This window comes from Diadema antillarum, unplaced genomic scaffold, assembly GCF_040938485.1.
Source record: "Diadema antillarum isolate AM-2024a unplaced genomic scaffold, OU_Dant_1.0 seq00000662_RagTag, whole genome shotgun sequence".
Taxonomy (NCBI): Eukaryota; Metazoa; Echinodermata; class Echinoidea; order Diadematoida; family Diadematidae; genus Diadema; species Diadema antillarum.
Window position 1 is genome coordinate 895873 of NW_027271574.1, and position 15927 is coordinate 911799.

Sequence of the window (15927 nt, forward strand, 5' to 3'; positions counted from 1 at the left end):
TGGACTTCATTCAAAATAATTAGGACAGGACTAGCTGGTGTCTTTATTTTATTGCCGACTAGGAAAAACCATGAAAAATTGCCGAGAAGAAAAATAAAGTGTTTCATAAAAAGAGGAGAGCATCCATTTTAGACAGCAAAAAGCCTACAACACCCGGTATTCCCAAGCGGTCTCCCATCCAAGTACTGACCAGGCCCTACGCTGCTTTACTACGGTGTTCGGACGAGAACCGGTATATTCAGCGTGGTATGGTCGTAGGCGACATACCTACAGACTTTAGCTGATTTATGCTTGTCCTCAACTGCCAGAGAAGGCCGAGAGATGGCCAGGAGTACCACCAGCTTCCCCTGACGCACATTCCTTTTGATGGCTGTCCCAGGTACGGGTCAGCGCCGTGCAATTTTTCCTGGTGACAGTTATACTACGTAACAGCAGTTCTAACTATGCGTGACGTCATAATCGTACTCTGACAGTCTCCGGTGGGCTGTCTTGAAGTGGATCCTGATTCAGGCACCACCTTGTGTGCAATGATGCCAAAACGTCTGCGATGCTGTATCTACAGCACGAGGCACAGGAGGCGATTGGGCCCCTTTGGACTTCATTCAAAATAATTAGGACAGGACTAGCTGGTGTCTTTACTTTATTGCCGACTAGGAAAAACCATGAAAAATTGCCGAGAAGAAAAATATAGTGTTTCATAAAAAGAGGTGAGCAGGCATTTTAGACAGCAAAAAGCCTACAACACCCGGTATTCCCAAGCGGTCTCCCATCCAAGTACTGACCAGGCCCTACGCTGCTTTACTACGGTGTTCGGACGAGAACCGGTATATTCAGCGTGGTATGGTCGTAGGCGACATACCTACAGACTTTAGCTGATTTATGCTTGTCCTCAACCTCACGGACGAACGGTTTTACAGCACGCCCCGTCTCTGCCACCAGAGGGAGCTTGAAGGTATTGACCAATGGAAGCGAAGCTGTAGTGACTGCGAAGGACTGTAACCATGGATGGGATGCTGATGGTGCAACAGTGCCTATGATGCACAAGACACACCTGCTGATGGAGGTGTGGGCCTGACTTTCTTGACTGCGCGCTGTGCGTTCCGAGGGGCCATGGATGCTGCCCGAATGTCACGACGCGGCCCCTCATCAGTCTTGCCTTCTGGAGAAGGAAAATGATGATGACTGTTTTGGGAGGCGTTCCTGCCATATGAATCCTTGCTTTTTTGTTATGAATTCACTGCCAGAGAAGACCGAGAGATGGCCAGGAGTGCCACCAGCTTCCCCTGCCGCACATTCCTTTTGATGGCTTTCCAAGGCACGGGCCAGCGCCGTGCAATTTTTCCCGGTGACAGTTATACTACGTAACAGCAGTTCTAACTATGCGTGACGTCATAATCGTGCTCTGACAGTCTCCGGTGGGATGTCTTGAAGTGGATCCTGATTCAGGCACCACCTTGTGTGCCATGATGCCAAAACGTCTGCGATGCTGTATCTACAGGACGAGGCGCAGGAGGCGATTGGGCCCCTTTGGACTTCATTCAAAATAATTAGGACAGGACTAGCTGGTGTCTTTATTTTATTGCCGACTAGGAAAAACCATGAAAAATTGCCGAGAAGAAAAATAAAGTGTTTCATAAAAAGAGGAGAGCATCCATTTTAGACAGCAAAAAGCCTACAACACCCGGTATTCCCAAGCGGTCTCCCATCCAAGTACTGACCAGGCCCTACGCTGCTTTACTACGGTGTTCGGACGAGAACCGGTATATTCAGCGTGGTATGGTCGTAGGCGACATACCTACAGACTTTAGCTGATTTATGCTTGTCCTCAACCTCACGGACGAACTATTTTACAGCACGCCCCGTCTCTGCCACCAGAGGGAGCTGGAAGGCATTGACCAATGAAAGCGAAGCTGTAGTGACTGCGAAGGACTGTAAGCATGGATGGGATGCTGATGGTGCAACAGTGCCTATGAGGCACAAGACACACCTGCTGATGGAGGTGTGGGCCTGACTTTCTTTACTGCGCGCTGTGCGTTCCGAGGGGCCATGGATGCTGCCCGAATATCACGACGCGCCCCCTCATCAGTCTTGCCTTCTGTAGAAGGAAAATGATGATGACTGTTTTGGAAGGCATTCCTTCTTGCTTTGTTTGCTATGCATTCACTGCCAGAGAAGGCCGAGAGATGGCCAGGAGTACCACCAGCTTCCCCTGACGCACATTCCTTTTGATGGCTGTCCCAGGTACGGGTCAGCGCCGTGCAATTTTTCCTGGTGACAGTTATACTACGTAACAGCAGTTCTAACTATGCGTGACGTCATAATCGTACTCTGACAGTCTCCGGTGGGCTGTCTTGAAGTGGATCCTGATTCAGGCACCACCTTGTGTGCAATGATGCCAAAACGTCTGCGATGCTGTATCTACAGCACGAGGCGCAGGAGGCGATTGGGCCCCTTTGGACTTCATTCAAAATAATTAGGACAGGACTAGCTGGTGTCTTTACTTTATTGCCGACTAGGAAAAACCATGAAAAATTGCCGAGAAGAAAAATATAGTGTTTCATAAAAAGAGGTGAGCAGGCATTTTAGACAGCAAAAAGCCTACAACACCCGGTATTCCCAAGCGGTCTCCCATCCAAGTACTGACCAGGCCCTACGCTGCTTTACTACGGTGTTCGGACGAGAACCGGTATATTCAGCGTGGTATGGTCGTAGGCGACATACCTACAGACTTTAGCTGATTTATGCTTGTCCTCAACCTCACGGACGAACGGTTTTACAGCACGCCCCGTCTCTGCCACCAGAGGGAGCTTGAAGGCATTGACCAATGAAAGCGAAGCTGTAGTGACTGCGAAGGACTGTAACCATGGATGGGATGCTGATGGTGCAACAGTGCCTATGAGGCACAAGACACACCTGCTGATGGAGGTGTGGGCCTGACTTTCTTGACTGCGCGCTGTGCGTTCCGAGGGGCCATGGATGCGTCCCGAATGTCACGACGCGGCCCCTCATCAGTCTTGCCTTCTGGAGAAGGAGAATGATGATGACTGTTTTGGGAGGCGTTCCTGCCATATGAATCCTTGCTTTTTTGTTATGAATTCACTGCCAGAGAAGGCCGAGAGATGGCCAGGAGTACCACCAGCTTCCCCTGACGCACATTCCTTTTGATGGCTGTCCCAGGTACGGGTCAGCGCCGTGCAATTTTTCCTGGTGACAGTTATACTACGTAACAGCAGTTCTAACTATGCGTGACGTCATAATCGTACTCTGACAGTCTCCGGTGGGCTGTCTTGAAGTGGATCCTGATTCAGGCACCACCTTGTGTGCAATGATGCCAAAACGTCTGCGATGCTGTATCTACAGCACGAGGCACAGGAGGCGATTGGGCCCCTTTGGACTTCATTCAAAATAATTAGGACAGGACTAGCTGGTGTCTTTACTTTATTGCCGACTAGGAAAAACCATGAAAAATTGCCGAGAAGAAAAATATAGTGTTTCATAAAAAGAGGTGAGCAGGCATTTTAGACAGCAAAAAGCCTACAACACCCGGTATTCCCAAGCGGTCTCCCATCCAAGTACTGACCAGGCCCTACGCTGCTTTACTACGGTGTTCGGACGAGAACCGGTATATTCAGCGTGGTATGGTCGTAGGCGACATACCTAGAGACTTTAGCTGATTTATGCTTGTCCTCAACCTCACGGACGAACGGTTTTACAGCACGCCCCGTCTCTGCCACCAGAGGGAGCTTGAAGGTATTGACCAATGGAAGCGAAGCTGTAGTGACTGCGAAGGACTGTAACCATGGATGGGATGCTGATGGTGCAACAGTGCCTATGATGCACAAGACACACCTGCTGATGGAGGTGTGGGCCTGACTTTCTTGACTGCGCGCTGTGCGTTCCGAGGGGCCATGGATGCTGCCCGAATGTCACGACGCGGCCCCTCATCAGTCTTGCCTTCTGGAGAAGGAGAATGATGATGACTGTTTTGGGAGGCGTTCCTGCCATATGAATCCTTGCTTTTTTGTTATGAATTCACTGCCAGAGAAGACCGAGAGATGGCCAGGAGTGCCACCAGCTTCCCCTGCCGCACATTCCTTTTGATAGCTGTCCAAGGCACGGGCCAGCGCCGTGCAATTTTCCCGGTGACAGTTATACTACGTAACAGCAGTTCTAACTATGCGTGACGTCATAATCGTGCTCTGACAGTCTCTGGTGGGATGTCTTGAAGTGGATCCTGATTCAGGCACCACCTTGTGTGCAATGATGCCAAAACGTCTGCGATGCTGTATCTACAGCACGAGGCGCAGGAGGCGATTGGGCCCCTTTGGACTTCATTCAAAATAATTAGGACAGGACTAGCTGGTGTCTTTATTTTATTGCCGACTAGGAAAAACCATGAAAAATTGCCGAGAAGAAAAATAAAGTGTTTCATAAAAAGAGGAGAGCATCCATTTTAGACAGCAAAAAGCCTACAACACCCGGTATTCCCAAGCGGTCTCCCATCCAAGTACTGACCAGGCCCTACGCTGCTTTACTACGGTGTTCGGACGAGAACCGGTATATTCAGCGTGGTATGGTCGTAGGCGACATACCTACAGACTTTAGCTGATTTATGCTTGTCCTCAACCTCACGGACGAACTATTTTACAGCACGCCCCGTCTCTGCCACCAGAGGGAGCTGGAAGGCATTGACCAATGGAAGCGAAGCTGTAGTGACTGCGAAGGACTGTAAGCATGGATGGGATGCTGATGGTGCAACAGTGCCTATGATGCAAAAGACACACCTGCTGATGGAGGTGTGGGCCTGACTTTCTTGACTGCGCGCTGTGCGTTCCGAGAGGCCATGTATGCTGCCCGAATGTCACGACGCGGCCCCTCATCAGTCTTGCCTTCTGGAGAAGGAAAATGATGTTGACTGTTTTGGAAGGCATTCCTTCTTGCTTTGTTTGCTATGAATTCACTGCCAGAGGACCGAAAGATCGCCATGAGTGCCACCAGCTTCCCCTGCCGCACATTCCTTTTGATGGCTGCCCCAGGCACGGGCCAGCGCCGTGCAATTTTTCCCGGTGACAGTTATACTACGTAACAGCAGTTCTAACTATGCGTGACGTCATAATCGTGCTCTGACAGTCTCCGGTGGGATGTCTTGAAGTGGATCCTGATTCAGGCACCACCTTGTGTGCCATGATGCCAAAACGTCTGCAACGCTGTATCTACAGACGAGGCGCAGGAGGCGATTGGGCCCCTTTGGACTTCATTCAAAATAATTAGGACAGGACTAGCTGGTGTCTTTATTTTATTGCCGACTAGGAAAAACCATGAAAAATTGCCGAGAAGAAAAATAAAGTGTTTCATAAAAAGAGGAGAGCATCCATTTTAGACAGCAAAAAGCCTACAACACCCGGTATTCCCAAGCGGTCTCCCATCCAAGTACTGACCAGGCCCTATGCTGCTTTACTACGGTGTTCGGACGAGAACCGGTATATTCAGCGTGGTATGGTCGTAGGCGACATACCTACAGACTTTAGCTGATTTATGCTTGTCCTCAACCTCACGGACGAACTATTTTACAGCACGCCCCGTCTCTGCCACCAGAGGGAGCTGGAAGGCATTGACCAATGAAAGCGAAGCTGTAGTGACTGCGAAGGACTGTAACCATGGATGGGATGCTGATGGTGCAACAGTGCCTATGAGGCACAAGACACACCTGCTGATGGAGGTGTGGGCCTGACTTTCTTTACTGCGCGCTGTGCGTTCCGAGGGGCCATGGATGCTGCCTGAATATCACGACGCGCCCCCTCATCAGTCTTGCCTTCTGTAGAAGGAAAATGATGATGACTGTTTTGGAAGGCATTCCTTCTTGCTTTGTTTGCTATGCATTCACTGCCAGAGAAGGCCGAGAGATGGCCAGGAGTACCACCAGCTTCCCCTGACGCACATTCCTTTTGATGGCTGTCCCAGGTACGGGTCAGCGCCGTGCAATTTTTCCTGGTGACAGTTATACTACGTAACAGCAGTTCTAACTATGCGTGACGTCATAATCGTACTCTGACAGTCTCCGGTGGGCTGTCTTGAAGTGGATCCTGATTCAGGCACCACCTTGTGTGCAATGATGCCAAAACGTCTGCGATGCTGTATCTACAGCACGAGGCGCAGGAGGCGATTGGGCCCCTTTGGACTTCATTCAAAATAATTAGGACAGGACTAGCTGGTGTCTTTACTTTATTGCCGACTAGGAAAAACCATGAAAAATTGCCGAGAAGAAAAATATAGTGTTTCATAAAAAGAGGTGAGCAGGCATTTTAGACAGCAAAAAGCCTACAACACCCGGTATTCCCAAGCGGTCTCCCATCCAAGTACTGACCAGGCCCTACGCTGCTTTACTACGGTGTTCGGACGAGAACCGGTATATTCAGCGTGGTATGGTCGTAGGCGACATACCTACAGACTTTAGCTGATTTATGCTTGTCCTCAACCTCACGGACGAACGGTTTTACAGCACGCCCCGTCTCTGCCACCAGAGGGAGCTTGAAGGTATTGACCAATGGAAGCGAAGCTGTAGTGACTGCGAAGGACTGTAACCATGGATGGGATGCTGATGGTGCAACAGTGCCTATGATGCACAAGACACACCTGCTGATGGAGGTGTGGGCCTGACTTTCTTGACTGCGCGCTGTGCGTTCCGAGGGGCCATGGATGCGTCCCGAATGTCACGACGCGGCCCCTCATCAGTCTTGCCTTCTGGAGAAGGAGAATGATGATGACTGTTTTGGGAGGTGTTCCTGCCATATGAATCCTTGCTTTTTTGTTATGAATTCACTGCCAGAGAAGGCCGAGAGATGGCCAGGAGTGCCACCAGCTTCCTCTGCCGCACATTCCTTTTGATAGCTGTCCAAGGCACGGGCCAGCGCCGTGCAATTTTTCCCGGTGACATTTATACTACGTAACAGCAGTTCTAACTATGCGTGACGTCATAATCGTGCTCTGACAGTCTCCGGTGGGATGTCTTGAAGTGGATCCTGATTCAGGCACCACCTTGTGTGCCATGATGCCAAAACGTCTGCGATGCTGTATCTACAGCACGAGGCGCAGGAGGCGATTGGGCCCCTTTGGACTTCATTCAAAATAATTAGGACAGGACTAGCTGGTGTCTTTATTTTATTGCCGACTAGGAAAAACCATGAAAAATTGCCGAGAAGAAAAATAAAGTGTTTCATAAAAAGAGGAGAGCATCCATCTTAGACAGCAAAAAGCCTACAACACCCGGTATTCCCAAGCGGTCTCCCATCCAAGTACTGACCAGGCCCTACGCTGCTTTACTACGGTGTTCGGACGAGAACCGGTATATTCAGCGTGGTATGGTCGTAGGCGACATACCTACAGACTTTAGCTGATTTATGCTTGTCCTCAACCTCACGGACGAACTATTTTACAGCACGCCCCGTCTCTGCCACCAGAGGGAGCTGGAAGGCATTGACCAATGGAAGCGAAGCTGTAGTGACTGCGAAGGACTGTAAGCATGGATGGGATGCTGATGGTGCAACAGTGCCTATGATGCAAAAGACACACCTGCTGATGGAGGTGTGGGCCTGACTTTCTTGATTGCGCGCTGTGCGTTCCGAGAGGCCATGTATGCTGCCCGAATGTCACGACGCGGCCCCTCATCAGTCTTGCCTTCTGGAGAAGGAAAATGATGTTGACTGTTTTGGAAGGCATTCCTTCTTGCTTTGTTTGCTATGAATTCACTGCCAGAGGACCGAAAGATCGCCATGAGTGCCACCAGCTTCCCCTGCCGCACATTCCTTTTGATGGCTGCCCCAGGCACGGGCCAGCGCCGTGCAATTTTTCCCGGTGACAGTTATACTACGTAACAGCAGTTCTAACTATGCGTGACGTCATAATCGTGCTCTGACAGTCTCCGGTGGGATGTCTTGAAGTGGATCCTGATTCAGGCACCACCTTGTGTGCCATGATGCCAAAACGTCTGCGATGCTGTATCTACAGCACGAGGCGCAGGAGGCGATTGGGCCCCTTTGGACTTCATTCAAAATAATTAGGACAGGACTAGCTGGTGTCTTTATTTTATTGCCGACTAGGAAAAACCATGAAAAATTGCCGAGAAGAAAAATAAAGTGTTTCATAAAAAGAGGAGAGCATCCATCTTAGACAACAAAAAGCCTACAACACCCGGTATTCCCAAGCGGTCTCCCATCCAAGTACTGACCAGGCCCTACGCTGCTTTACTACGGTGTTCGGACGAGAACCGGTATATTCAGCGTGGTATGGTCGTAGGCGACATACCTACAGACTTTAGCTGATTTATGCTTGTCCTCAACCTCACGGACGAACTATTTTACAGCACGCCCCGTCTCTGCCACCAGAGAGAGCTGGAAGGCATTGACCAATGGAAGCGAAGCTGTAGTGACTGCGAAGGACTGTAACCATGGATGGGATGCTGATGGTGCAACAGTGCCTATGAGGCACAAGACACACCTGCTGATGGAGGTGTGGGCCTGACTTTCTTTACTGCGCGCTGTGCGTTCCGAGGGGCCATGGATGCTGCCTGAATATCACGACGCGCCCCCTCATCAGTCTTGCCTTCTGTAGAAGGAAAATGATGATGACTGTTTTGGAAGGCATTCCTTCTTGCTTTGTTTGCTATGCATTCACTGCCAGAGAAGGCCGAGAGATGGCCAGGAGTACCACCAGCTTCCCCTGACGCACATTCCTTTTGATGGCTGTCCCAGGTACGGGTCAGCGCCGTGCAATTTTTCCTGGTGACAGTTATACTACGTAACAGCAGTTCTAACTATGCGTGACGTCATAATCGTACTCTGACAGTCTCCGGTGGGCTGTCTTGAAGTGGATCCTGATTCAGGCACCACCTTGTGTGCAATGATGCCAAAACGTCTGCGATGCTGTATCTACAGCACGAGGCGCAGGAGGCGATTGGGCCCCTTTGGACTTCATTCAAAATAATTAGGACAGGACCAGCTGGTGTCTTTATTTTATTGCCGACTAGGAAAAACCATGAAAAATTGCCGAGAAGAAAAATATAGTGTTTCATAAAAAGAGGTGAGCAGGCATTTTAGACAGCAAAAAGCCTACAACACCCGGTATTCCCAAGCGGTCTCCCATCCAAGTACTGACCAGGCCCTACGCTGCTTGACTACGGTGGTCGGACGAGAACCGGTATATTCAGCGTGGTATGGTCGTAGGCGACATACCTACAGACTTTAGCTGATTTATGCTTGTCCTCAACCTCACGGACGAACGGTTTTACAGCACGCCCCGTCTCTGCCACCAGAGGGAGCTGGAAGGCATTGACCAATGAAAGCGAAGCTGTAGTGACTGCGAAGGACTGTAACCATGGATGGGATGCTGATGGTGCAACAGTGCCTAGGAGGCACAAGACACACCTGCTGATGGAGGTGTGGGCCTGACTTTCTTTACTGCGCGCTGTGCGTTCCGAGGGGCCATGGATGCTGCCTGAATATCACGACGCGCCCCCTCATCAGTCTTGCCTTCTGTAGAAGGAAAATGATGATGACTGTTTTGGAAGGCATTCCTTCTTGCTTTGTTTGCTATGCATTCACTGCCAGAGAAGGCCGAGAGATGGCCAGGAGTACCACCAGCTTCCCCTGACGCACATTCCTTTTGATGGCTGTCCCAGGTACGGGTCAGCGCCGTGCAATTTTTCCTGGTGACAGTTATACTACGTAACAGCAGTTCTAACTATGCGTGACGTCATAATCGTACTCTGACAGTCTCCGGTGGGCTGTCTTGAAGTGGATCCTGATTCAGGCACCACCTTGTGTGCAATGATGCCAAAACGTCTGCGATGCTGTATCTACAGCACGAGGCGCAGGAGGCGATTGGGCCCCTTTGGACTTCATTCAAAATAATTAGGACAGGACTAGCTGGTGTCTTTATTTTATTGCCGACTAGGAAAAACCATGAAAAATTGCCGAGAAGAAAAATATAGTGTTTCATAAAAAGAGGTGAGCAGGCATTTTAGACAGCAAAAAGCCTACAACACCCGGTATTCCCAAGCGGTCTCCCATCCAAGTACTGACCAGGCCCTACGCTGCTTTACTACGGTGTTCGGACGAGAACCGGTATATTCAGCGTGGTATGGTCGTAGGCGACATACCTACAGACTTTAGCTGATTTATGCTTGTCCTCAACCTCACGGACGAACGGTTTTACAGCACGCCCCGTCTCTGCCACCAGAGGGAGCTGGAAGGCATTGACCAATGAAAGCGAAGCTGTAGTGACTGCGAAGGACTGTAACCATGGATGGGATGCTGATGGTGCAACAGTGCCTATGAGGCACAAGACACACCTGCTGATGGAGGTGTGGGCCTGACTTTCTTGACTGCGCGCTGTGCGTTCCGAGGGGCCATGGATGCTGCCCGAATGTCACGACGCGGCCCCTCATCAGTCTTGCCTTCTTGAGAAGGAAAATGATGATGACTGTTTTGGGAGGCGTTCCTGCCATATGAATCCTTGCTTTTTTTGTTATGAATTCACTGCCAGAGAAGGCCGAGAGATGGCCAGGAGTGCCACCAGCTTCCCCTGCCGCACATTCCTTTTGATGGCTTTCCAAGGCACGGGCCAGCGCCGTGCAATTTTTCCCGGTGACAGTTATACTACGTAACAGCAGTTCTAACTATGCGTGACGTCATAATCGTGCTCTGACAGTCTCCGGTGGGATGTCTTGAAGTGGATCCTGATTCAGGCACCACCTTGTGTGCCATGATGCCAAAACGTCTGCAACGCTGTATCTACAGGACGAGGCGCAGGAGGCGATTGGGCCCCTTTGGACTTCATTCAAAATAATTAGGACAGGACTAGCTGGTGTCTTTATTTTATTGCCGACTAGGAAAAACCATGAAAAATTGCCGAGAAGAAAAATAAAGTGTTTCATAAAAAGAGGAGAGCATCCATTTTAGACAGCAAAAAGCCTACAACACCCGGTATTCCCAAGCGGTCTCCCATCCAAGTACTGACCAGGCCCTACGCTGCTTTACTACGGTGTTCGGACGAGAACCGGTATATTCAGCGTGGTATGGTCGTAGGCGACATACCTACAGACTTTAGCTGATTTATGCTTGTCCTCAACCTCACGGACGAACGGTTTTACAGCACGCCCCGTCTCTGCCACCAGAGGGAGCTGGAAGGCATTGACCAATGAAAGCGAAGCTGTAGTGACTGCGAAGGACTGTAACCATGGATGGGATGCTGATGGTGCAACAGTGCCTATGAGGCACAAGACACACCTGCTGATGGAGGTGTGGGCCTGACTTTCTTTACTGCGCGCTGTGCGTTCCGAGGGGCCATGGATGCGTCCCGAATATCACGACGCGCCCCCTCATCAGTCTTGCCTTCTGTAGAAGGAAAATGATGATGACTGTTTTGGAAGGCATTCCTTCTTGCTTTGTTTGCTATGCATTCACTGCCAGAGAAGGCCGAGAGATGGCCAGGAGTACCACCAGCTTCCCCTGACGCACATTCCTTTTGATGGCTGTCCCAGGTACGGGTCAGCGCCGTGCAATTTTTCCTGGTGACAGTTATACTACGTAACAGCAGTTCTAACTATGCGTGACGTCATAATCGTACTCTGACAGTCTCCGGTGGGCTGTCTTGAAGTGGATCCTGATTCAGGCACCACCTTGTGTGCAATGATGCCAAAACGTCTGCGATGCTGTATCTACAGCACGAGGCGCAGGAGGCGATTGGGCCCCTTTGGACTTCATTCAAAATAATTAGGACAGGACTAGCTGGTGTCTTTATTTTATTGCCGACTAGGAAAAACCATGAAAAATTGCCGAGAAGAAAAATATAGTGTTTCATAAAAAGAGGTGAGCAGGCATTTTAGACAGCAAAAAGCCTACAACACCCGGTATTCCCAAGCGGTCTCCCATCCAAGTACTGACCAGGCCCTACGCTGCTTTACTACGGTGTTCGGACGAGAACCGGTATATTCAGCGTGGTATGGTCGTAGGCGACATACCTACAGACTTTAGCTGATTTATGCTTGTCCTCAACCTCACGGACGAACGGTTTTACAGCACGCCCCGTCTCTGCCACCAGAGGGAGCTTGAAGGTATTGACCAATGGAAGCGAAGCTGTAGTGACTGCGAAGGACTGTAACCATGGATGGGATGCTGATGGTGCAACAGTGCCTATGATGCACAAGACACACCTGCTGATGGAGGTGTGGGCCTGACTTTCTTGACTGCGCGCTGTGCGTTCCGAGGGGCCATGGATGCTGCCCGAATGTCACGACGCGGCCCCTCATCAGTCTTGCCTTCTGGAGAAGGAAAATGATGATGACTGTTTTGGGAGGCGTTCCTGCCATATGAATCCTTGCTTTTTTGTTATGAATTCACTGCCAGAGAAGGCCGAGAGATGGCCAGGAGTGCCACCAGCTTCCCCTGCCGCACATTCCTTTTGATGGCTTTCCAAGGCACGGGCCAGCGCCGTGCAATTTTTCCCGGTGACAGTTATACTACGTAACAGCAGTTCTAACTATGCGTGACGTCATAATCGTGCTCTGACAGTCTCCGGTGGGATGTCTTGAAGTGGATCCTGATTCAGGCACCACCTTGTGTGCCATGATGCCAAAACGTCTGCAACGCTGTATCTACAGGACGAGGCGCAGGAGGCGATTGGGCCCCTTTGGACTTCATTCAAAATAATTAGGACAGGACTAGCTGGTGTCTTTATTTTATTGCCGACTAGGAAAAACCATGAAAAATTGCCGAGAAGAAAAATAAAGTGTTTCATAAAAAGAGGAGAGCATCCATTTTAGACAGCAAAAAGCCTACAACACCCGGTATTCCCAAGCGGTCTCCCATCCAAGTACTGACCAGGCCCTATGCTGCTTTACTACGGTGTTCGGACGAGAACCGGTATATTCAGCGTGGTATGGTCGTAGGCGACATACCTACAGACTTTAGCTGATTTATGCTTGTCCTCAACCTCACGGACGAACTATTTTACAGCACGCCCCGTCTCTGCCACGTACCAGAGGGAGCTGGAAGGCATTGACCAATGAAAGCGAAGCTGTAGTGACTGCGAAGGACTGTAACCATGGATGGGATGCTGATGGTGCAACAGTGCCTATGAGGCACAAGACACACCTGCTGATGGAGGTGTGGGCCTGACTTTCTTTACTGCGCGCTGTGCGTTCCGAGGGGCCATGGATGCGTCCCGAATATCACGACGCGCCCCCTCATCAGTCTTGCCTACTGTAGAAGGAAAATGATGATGGCTGTTTTGGAAGGCATTCCTTCTTGCTTTGTTTGCTATGCATTTACTGCCAGAGAAGGCCGAGAGATGGCCAGGAGTACCACCAGCTTCCCCTGACGCACATTCCTTTTGATGGCTGTCCCAGGTACGGGTCAGCGCCGTGCAATTTTTCCTGGTGACAGTTATACTACGTAACAGCAGTTCTAACTATGCGTGACGTCATAATCGTACTCTGACAGTCTCCGGTGGGCTGTCTTGAAGTGGATCCTGATTCAGGCACCACCTTGTGTGCAATGATGCCAAAACGTCTGCGATGCTGTATCTACAGCACGAGGCGCAGGAGGCGATTGGGCCCCTTTGGACTTCATTCAAAATAATTAGGACAGGACTAGCTGGTGTCTTTACTTTATTGCCGACTAGGAAAAACCATGAAAAATTGCCGAGAAGAAAAATATAGTGTTTCATAAAAAGAGGTGAGCAGGCATTTTAGACAGCAAAAAGCCTACAACACCCGGTATTCCCAAGCGGTCTCCCATCCAAGTACTGACCAGGCCCTACGCTGCTTTACTACGGTGTTCGGACGAGAACCGGTATATTCAGCGTGGTATGGTCGTAGGCGACATACCTACAGACTTTAGCTGATTTATGCTTGTCCTCAACCTCACGGACGAACGGTTTTACAGCACGCCCCGTCTCTGCCACCAGAGGGAGCTTGAAGGTAGTGACCAATGGAAGCGAAGCTGTAGTGACTGCGAAGGACTGTAACCATGGATGGGATGCTGATGGTGCAACAGTGCCTATGATGCACAAGACACACCTGCTGATGGAGGTGTGGGCCTGACTTTCTTGACTGCGCGCTGTGCGTTCCGAGGGGCCATGGATGCGTCCCGAATGTCACGACGCGGCCCCTCATCAGTCTTGCCTTCTGGAGAAGGAGAATGATGATGACTGTTTTGGGAGGTGTTCCTGCCATATGAATCCTTGCTTTTTTGTTATGAATTCACTGCCAGAGAAGGCCGAGAGATGGCCAGGAGTGCCACCAGCTTCCCCTGCCACACATTCCTTTTGATAGCTGTCCAAGGCACGGGCCAGCGCCGTGCAATTTTTCCCGGTGACAGTTATACTACGTAACAGCAGTTCTAACTATGCGTGACGTCATAATCGTGCTCTGACAGTCTCCGGTGGGATGTCTTGAAGTGGATCCTGATTCAGGCACCACCTTGTGTGCCATGATGCCAAAACGTCTGCGATGCTGTATCTACAGCACGAGGCGCAGGAGGCGATTGGGCCCCTTTGGACTTCATTCAAAATAATTAGGACAGGACTAGCTGGTGTCTTTATTTTATTGCCGACTAGGAAAAACCATGAAAAATTGCCGAGAAGAAAAATAAAGTGTTTCATAAAAAGAGGAGAGCATCCATCTTAGACAGCAAAAAGCCTACAACACCCGGTATTCCCAAGCGGTCTCCCATCCAAGTACTGACCAGGCCCTACGCTGCTTTACTACGGTGTTCGGACGAGAACCGGTATATTCAGCGTGGTATGGTCGTAGGCGACATACCTACAGACTTTAGCTGATTTATGCTTGTCCTCAACCTCACGGACGAACTATTTTACAGCACGCCCCGTCTCTGCCACCAGAGGGAGCTGGAAGGCATTGACCAATGGAAGCGAAGCTGTAGTGACTGCGAAGGACTGTAAGCATGGATGGGATGCTGATAGTGCAACAGTGCCTATGATGCAAAAGACACACCTGCTGATGGAGGTGTGGGCCTGACTTTCTTGAAATGCGCGCTGTGCGTTCCGAGAGGCCATGTATGCTGCCCGAATGTCACGACGCGGCCCCTCATCAGTCTTGCCTTCTGGAGAAGGAAAATGATGTTGACTGTTTTGGAAGGCATTCCTTCTTGCTTTGTTTGCTATGAATTCACTGCCAGAGGACCGAAAGATCGCCATGAGTGCCACCAGCTTCCCCTGCCGCACATTCCTTTTGATGGCTGCCCCAGGCACGGGCCAGCGCCGTGCAATTTTTCCCGGTGACAGTTATACTACGTAACAGCAGTTCTAACTATGCGTGACGTCATAATCGTGCTCTGACAGTCTCCGGTGGGATGTCTTGAAGTGGATCCTGATTCAGGCACCACCTTGTGTGCCATGATGCCAAAACGTCTGCGATGCTGTATCTACAGCACGAGGCGCAGGAGGCGATTGGGCCCCTTTGGACTTCATTCAAAATAATTAGGACAGGACTAGCTGGTGTCTTTATTTTATTGCCGACTAGGAAAAACCATGAAAAATTGCCGAGAAGAAAAATAAAGTGTTTCATAAAAAGAGGGGAGCATCCATCTTAGACAGCAAAAAGCCTACAACACCCGGTATTCCCAAGCGGTCTCCCATCCAAGTACTGACCAGGCCCTACGCTGCTTTACTACGGTGTTCGGACGAGAACCGGTATATTCAGCGTGGTATGGTCGTAGGCGACATACCTACAGACTTTAGCTGATTTATGCTTGTCCTCAACCTCACGGACGAACTATTTTACAGCACGCCCCGTCTCTGCCACCAGAGGGAGCTGGAAGGCATTGACCAATGGAAGCGAAGCTGTAGTGACTGCGAAGGACTGTAAGCATGGATGGGATGCTGATGGTGCAACAGTGCCTATGAGGCACA

At 50.2% G+C, this 15927-nt stretch overlaps 18 non-coding genes across 18 annotated transcripts; all 18 read right to left on the minus strand.

Moving 5' to 3' along the window:
• Positions 1-141: 141 nt before the first annotated feature.
• Positions 142-260, minus strand: LOC139736751 (5S ribosomal RNA). The gene has a single exon (XR_011711307.1). It is a non-coding gene; the product is annotated as a 5S ribosomal RNA (ribosomal RNA).
• Positions 261-733: 473 nt separating this feature from the next.
• Positions 734-852, minus strand: LOC139736752 (5S ribosomal RNA). Its single transcript, XR_011711308.1, has one exon. It is a non-coding gene; the product is annotated as a 5S ribosomal RNA (ribosomal RNA).
• Positions 853-1669: 817 nt separating this feature from the next.
• LOC139736753 (5S ribosomal RNA) lies at positions 1670-1788 on the minus strand. Its single transcript, XR_011711309.1, has one exon. It is a non-coding gene; the product is annotated as a 5S ribosomal RNA (ribosomal RNA).
• An 807-nt stretch (positions 1789-2595) lies between these two features.
• Positions 2596-2714, minus strand: LOC139736754 (5S ribosomal RNA). The gene has a single exon (XR_011711310.1). It is a non-coding gene; the product is annotated as a 5S ribosomal RNA (ribosomal RNA).
• Positions 2715-3531: 817 nt separating this feature from the next.
• Positions 3532-3650, minus strand: LOC139736756 (5S ribosomal RNA). Its single transcript, XR_011711312.1, has one exon. It is a non-coding gene; the product is annotated as a 5S ribosomal RNA (ribosomal RNA).
• Positions 3651-4466: 816 nt separating this feature from the next.
• Positions 4467-4585, minus strand: LOC139736757 (5S ribosomal RNA). The gene has a single exon (XR_011711313.1). It is a non-coding gene; the product is annotated as a 5S ribosomal RNA (ribosomal RNA).
• An 804-nt stretch (positions 4586-5389) lies between these two features.
• LOC139736722 (5S ribosomal RNA) lies at positions 5390-5508 on the minus strand. Its single transcript, XR_011711284.1, has one exon. It is a non-coding gene; the product is annotated as a 5S ribosomal RNA (ribosomal RNA).
• An 807-nt stretch (positions 5509-6315) lies between these two features.
• LOC139736758 (5S ribosomal RNA) lies at positions 6316-6434 on the minus strand. The gene has a single exon (XR_011711314.1). It is a non-coding gene; the product is annotated as a 5S ribosomal RNA (ribosomal RNA).
• An 817-nt stretch (positions 6435-7251) lies between these two features.
• On the minus strand, positions 7252-7370 carry LOC139736759 (5S ribosomal RNA). Its single transcript, XR_011711315.1, has one exon. It is a non-coding gene; the product is annotated as a 5S ribosomal RNA (ribosomal RNA).
• Positions 7371-8175: 805 nt separating this feature from the next.
• Positions 8176-8294, minus strand: LOC139736762 (5S ribosomal RNA). Its single transcript, XR_011711316.1, has one exon. It is a non-coding gene; the product is annotated as a 5S ribosomal RNA (ribosomal RNA).
• Positions 8295-9101: 807 nt separating this feature from the next.
• Positions 9102-9220, minus strand: LOC139736791 (5S ribosomal RNA). Its single transcript, XR_011711344.1, has one exon. It is a non-coding gene; the product is annotated as a 5S ribosomal RNA (ribosomal RNA).
• Positions 9221-10027: 807 nt separating this feature from the next.
• Positions 10028-10146, minus strand: LOC139736763 (5S ribosomal RNA). Its single transcript, XR_011711317.1, has one exon. It is a non-coding gene; the product is annotated as a 5S ribosomal RNA (ribosomal RNA).
• An 818-nt stretch (positions 10147-10964) lies between these two features.
• On the minus strand, positions 10965-11083 carry LOC139736764 (5S ribosomal RNA). Its single transcript, XR_011711318.1, has one exon. It is a non-coding gene; the product is annotated as a 5S ribosomal RNA (ribosomal RNA).
• An 807-nt stretch (positions 11084-11890) lies between these two features.
• Positions 11891-12009, minus strand: LOC139736765 (5S ribosomal RNA). Its single transcript, XR_011711319.1, has one exon. It is a non-coding gene; the product is annotated as a 5S ribosomal RNA (ribosomal RNA).
• Positions 12010-12826: 817 nt separating this feature from the next.
• On the minus strand, positions 12827-12945 carry LOC139736723 (5S ribosomal RNA). Its single transcript, XR_011711285.1, has one exon. It is a non-coding gene; the product is annotated as a 5S ribosomal RNA (ribosomal RNA).
• Positions 12946-13756: 811 nt separating this feature from the next.
• On the minus strand, positions 13757-13875 carry LOC139736766 (5S ribosomal RNA). The gene has a single exon (XR_011711320.1). It is a non-coding gene; the product is annotated as a 5S ribosomal RNA (ribosomal RNA).
• An 817-nt stretch (positions 13876-14692) lies between these two features.
• Positions 14693-14811, minus strand: LOC139736767 (5S ribosomal RNA). The gene has a single exon (XR_011711321.1). It is a non-coding gene; the product is annotated as a 5S ribosomal RNA (ribosomal RNA).
• Positions 14812-15617: 806 nt separating this feature from the next.
• On the minus strand, positions 15618-15736 carry LOC139736769 (5S ribosomal RNA). The gene has a single exon (XR_011711323.1). It is a non-coding gene; the product is annotated as a 5S ribosomal RNA (ribosomal RNA).
• Between the last annotated feature and the right edge of the window lie 191 nt (positions 15737-15927).